A 5,578-nucleotide genomic window follows, 5' to 3' on the forward strand; every position below is an offset into this window, starting at 1 on the left:
CGAGCAATTTCGACATGCTGACATCGACAACCGATTGCCTTTGTTGGAATGGTTCACATGGTAGCTTGTTTGCTTTCTCTGACGCCAGAGATAATGGTCGCACAAAATCATTTGTTACTCTCTTAAAAGGAGTATCAATGACGCGTGTTTTTCCCAGCGCTCCTCGGCCGACTAGGGGCTTGGGAAAAATACTCTGGCACATGTCGCAAGATTTCACAAATCGTGCGATATCTGATTGTACCCCTGGCCAGTAGAACTCCTCGAGGACACTATCTGTTGTCCGTTTTATTCCTTGATGACCATCAAGAATTCCTTCATGAGCCATTTTCATTACAGTATGGCGGAGGGCTGTTAGTACAACTAGTTGTTCTATTTCTCTCTTCGACCGTAGCGTGCATCGCCTATAAAGAATTCCTTCTTTTACAACGAATTCAATCTCGGAAAATCTCGTCTTTAACGGTTTGCCAACTGCTTCCCAGCATTTCTGTAGGCTGCTGTCATCTCTCTGTCTTCTCCTCAAGTCGACTGAACTGATAACCAGGGCCCTTATTGCTGGTACGGCTAGCAGACGAGACCTTGTCTGTCTGACTGTTGCAGCCACTTGGGTGTCCTCCTTGTATTCATCCGCAGCAGATGTTAGGGTATCTCCGGGATGGGATCTAGTGGTAGAGCCCTTGTCAGCTTGCGCCCTAGATGATTCTTTCACAGGACTAGCCGGATGTAGGCGTCTTTCCCAGTCATTATCGGGATCAGAGACATCCCGGACCCCTTTTACGTTGCCCAAAACAACGTCGTACGGAGGGTTGTCCATGCAGATCGCGCGAGTCCTGCCTACGAAGAAAGGTGAAACGATTCGCATCTCTGCTTCCAGGAGCTTTAATACTCTTCTGTCCAGAAGGCAAAGCGAGGAAACTTTTCCTGTCAAATTACTATTTGGTACAAGGGACCTGTTTACAATAACAGAGTCACATCCCGTATCCCGTAAGACAGTAACGGGTTGGTCTTCGAGGACACCTTCGGCAGTAGGCATAAACTTGTCCTCTCGTCTAGGCATTTCCCCGCTCTTGCGTACCAAACAATTAGTACTTTGCTGAAAAACTTCAGTCTTCCTATTTCTTGTTTTGGTCACCTCCCCTTGCTTTTTCAGACACGAGGCTTTCCTAATACTGCTTCCCTCGTTAAGACAGTCACCAGTGTTATGCCCACTACGCCTGCACTGTTCGCAGAAGGATGTTTCTGTTGTTGGCCCCTTTGTGCTTGTCCAACAGTCTGCAGCTTTGTGGCCACGTTTTCCGCAAAGAAAGCACTGCAGCTTCTCTCTTTCCTCTTTTCTAGGCGTGGTCTGCGCTTGGTCTGGTGGCTTATCAAGTTTGGCGTTCTCGTTTTAGGGGCGAAGCTCCTTAAGGCGGCACCCGTTCGTCCCTCGTAGTCGTAGTCGTAGTCGTAGTCGTCGTAGTGCGTAACCAGTCTTACGCTTTGACCTCCAAGGTGGTGCCGGTGGGAGATTTTTCCTGTGCGTTGTTGAACAATAAAAAATTCGCAGCGTTAGCTAAAAGCCGACTTCTTCTGTCTCTCATTCCCATTAGCAGCCATTCTTTGCCTCCAAGGTGAGATTTCTCCTGTGCGTGATTAAACAATAAAAATTTTGTTCAAAACGCCGTTGATTGATGAAATAAACCAACGAAAGACGCCAGATGTTTTGTAAAAGCAAAACGAAAGAACGCCAGATGTTTCTAAAACAAAACGAAAAGACGCCAGCTGCTTAACGAAAGACGCCAGATGTTTTCTAAAGCAATGGTTTTCTAAACAATGAAAATTCACAGCGTACATGTAAAATTAAAGTGAGCTGCAAGTCGTCATAACTCATCGAACCTTTAGTATAAACGCGCCCGATCTCACGTCGGTGATGATGTACTGGGCAGAATTCACGGAAGATTCACGGTTTACCGATGAACCTCCGCAGCTTCGCCCACTCATCATCATTCACTCCGTGGATATGCTGTGATTTTTTTTACCTTTGCCGAGATTGACTAAGCCCTGGGCCTCCATATAATGATCATTAGCTTCGGCCAGCTTTTCAATTCCTTGGCCATTCCTTTCTCTCAGGAAAATTGGCAGCTTCTCATGGCATGTCATGAGGAACTGCTCCGAAACAATAACGTCTCGTAGAGCATCATATGTTCGTTCTGTCTTGGCCATCTCCTGCCAATGGTCAAAATATCCCAAAATTCGTCCAGCGAACTGCCGACCGGTTTCGGAGTTCTCCGGTTTCGCAGACCGAAACTTGGTGCGGTACCCCTCTTCAGTAAACCTGAAGCGCTGCAACAAAGTCTTCTTCAATGTTGCATAATCCATGGCATGGTCAGGTGCCATTCTGCCAACAACACTTAGCGCTTCGCCTGTCAAACAGAGGCTTAGTGAGAGGGCCCATTTATCCTGCGGCCAATCTTGACTCACGGCGACGCGTTCAAAGCGCTGGATGTAAGCGTCTAACTCGTCGCGACTTTCGTTGAAGGGAGGTATGAGTTTGTGCGGACTTTTGAGGAGCGCTCATGTGTGCGCGCTCCGTTAACTGGGCAGTACTCGTGCTACCAGTTGTCGCATCTAACTCTCGCAGCTTCAACATTAGTTCCAGTACCTCCTTTTCTGCCTTCGACCTCGCCAGTGCCTCAGCATCAGCTTCTTTTGCCGCATTGCGTTCGGCTAAGTGTGCTTCACGAACTTCTCGTTCACGCGCGCGCTCTTCGTCTATCCACTCCTTTAGCGCTGAACCGCTCAACCCCAGTTCCTTCCCAATTGCCGTGAGCTTGTCTGTCTCCATCGTCACCCGTCAAACACGCCTCAGCAACGCGATGCTCTTTTACACAGGTTAAGAGCAGTCCTGTTTCGCGGACGCCAGAAATGTGATGTTGTATTTTAGGACCGTCACACCGCAGAGCGTGTGACGCGTTGCAGATGGAGGAGACGTTGGCTGATTGTACAAACCACACGACAATTATATTTGGACGCACACACACACCAAATACATAAGGTGAAAACGTACAACTACAGCCGATCGTCCCACGTGGCGTTGCTAGTCCGAGAAGTGGTGCGCTGCTAGCGTCCTGGCGGTGACGTAGTCGTGCGTGGTCGAGCGTGGTAGCGACGTCGGGGCAGCAAGGGTGATGGGGCGAGTGGATGACCCACCACTCGGTACACGGTAGCCGTCATTGTCGGTAGCTCCCCGCGTCTCTTCAGCTCCAGGCGAAGATCCCGCGGCGCTCGCTGTCCTGACGACGCCCGGCAGGTTGAACCACGCGCGTAGATGCGGGTTCCCCGACACAGGAGGCCACGAACAGATCTGGCGACTTGAAGAACGTGAGCCGCTCGCTGTCCCGAAGACAGGCGCCTCTATGCGCGAACCCCGCTCGTCGATGCGGGTTCCGTCGACCTCCGGCCCGTCCCGACCGTGTTCCAAGACTGACTCTCCTGCGCGAGCACTTTTTTTTTCTTCTTCAGAAGCACGAGCTGTTTCTTTTTCTTCTCCTTCCAGCGATCGGCCGCTCCGTCGTCTGCTCTCGCTGGCTCGCCTTTACGTGCTTCTTCACACTCTTGCTCCGCAGCGAGTGGCGCTAACCACTACGCCACGAAACTCAGGTCCTCCACGTAGCTAACGGCGAGCATTATATACACCTTTTCACAGGAGCAGCCTCGAACCAGTGAGCTGCAGGGGTAGAGGGTATGCTCTCAGTGTTGCCATCGTGCTTTGGGCTGTGCCATTGCTGTGTTGGTGTTGCTTCGGTACGCGTTTGTGTGACTGCGTTATGCGCCTGTCTCCGATACGAAGTGGCTATCATGGCAGAAAATTTACTGCATTCGCATAGCAAGTCATCTGGCCATCACTGTGTCGTGTACGGGTGAACGAACAAGCAGCTGAAGAGAAGTATTTTAGGTGCAATCGTGTGTCCGCAGCACAGTACGCCACGCGATGAGTGCAAGTGTGGCATGTCCGCGCTGCATCGTTTTCCTTCGTCGCCTGAACTGCGGCAGCAGTGGGTGGCTTCATTAAATCGGAAAACCCGTGTGTCGCCATCGTCACGCCTCTGTTCCCGGTATTTCGTTGGCGGTAAGAAAACCGACGAGAACAATGTTCCTGTGCATCATAGGAAGGTACGCAAGCCACTGATGACCCACCTAGTAACTCGTAAGAATGTTACGGATTCGTACTTGATATCGTCCATAACACAGCGGCCAACACAGATGCAAACTCCGCCTTGTCTCGCTACGCATGTGCAGCCTGTGCGCGCAGTACTTCATCGGAGGGCCTCGCGGAAACCCACGCGCGATGGGGCGTACTGTTCACGGCTTGCGATGGTGTCACATTCCCCTTCATAGCACTAATTTTTCCTTCACATTGTGCGCCAGCGACTGACCCACCCAGCCAGACTGCACGTAGTTGTGCGACTCCAGTGCCTCGTAGCTGCACACCTGGCGAAGACCCCACGCATTCGCCTCAACGAGATATAAACAATGTTCACTCGTCGAGCTAGTCTTCGACGTCGTGTGGGTGAATGTAGGGCAATAGGTATCTGTGAAGAAGAAGGATTGTGCGGCGTTTACAGTTTACAGCTGACAGACTTACGCGCCGCGAACAAGTATGCGCAGAGGTGTGAAACTGATGGATAATCCGTAGACTTCTAGTACGCCAATAAAGGAAAGCGGTAGGCAGCTGCAAGAACTCTCTAGTTACCGATTATTAACACTTCACGCCTTGATCGACCTGGTGCAACGCTTGCTGCTACTGGTACCGACGACGAAGCACTGCCGTTCGCAGACGCGGAGCTCATTCTTGCGTCGCAAGCGCGAATGCGCGCCGTTGAACGGTTCAGACGGCGACCAATCGGTCAGTGGCAGCGACGATATCAAACAAAAGTCTAAAGAAACAAAAAATCAGCAAACACGGGCTCTATAGCAGGGATCGCACACCAACGGATAACGCGCCGGTTCGAGTACGCGCAGCCCAAGATAGCGATTTCGCCAATCTTGCACGTTAGACGGCGCGCATTTCAATATGGCGCCCCCCTTGCTTGAGAACTTGAAAAGGGTATACACACCCTTTACCGCTGAATGGACTCAGAGACGGCAGGCGCTTATCAGCGTTTCTTCATTACCAGCGAGATGGCGCTAGGAGCGCGACGGGCGCATTTAAAAGTCGTCGGCGAGCTCGCTCGGTTCTTCTTATATTTGCGCAGGGAGAACCTTGCCCTTCCGCTGTCTGCTCGCGCGGTTTTCTCGTGGTGAGGGGAAGAGGGGTGTTTCGAGCTTTCACCGTCCAAAGTCACTCGAGCTCAAGGGACGCCGCTAAACGAACAAACAGAAGATGAGCGCGAACTATCAAGTGTCACAGCTCGACACCTGAAGCACGCTAAATTCCTTGGCTGCTTCGGCCGCCTTTGCAACAGGAGCGCTGTTCAAACTGAGAGTATCCATTGGCGAGCCTCACTTCGTATAGCATTAGTTTCTTGCTATCGCATCCATTGCTTCGCCCTTGCGGCGAAACTGTGAGTTTTCGCTGCAGCTGTTTAATGAGCTGTCATGG

Source organism: Rhipicephalus sanguineus, chromosome 9 (genome assembly GCF_013339695.2).
Source record: "Rhipicephalus sanguineus isolate Rsan-2018 chromosome 9, BIME_Rsan_1.4, whole genome shotgun sequence".
In the NCBI taxonomy this organism is placed as follows: Eukaryota; Metazoa; Arthropoda; class Arachnida; order Ixodida; family Ixodidae; genus Rhipicephalus; species Rhipicephalus sanguineus.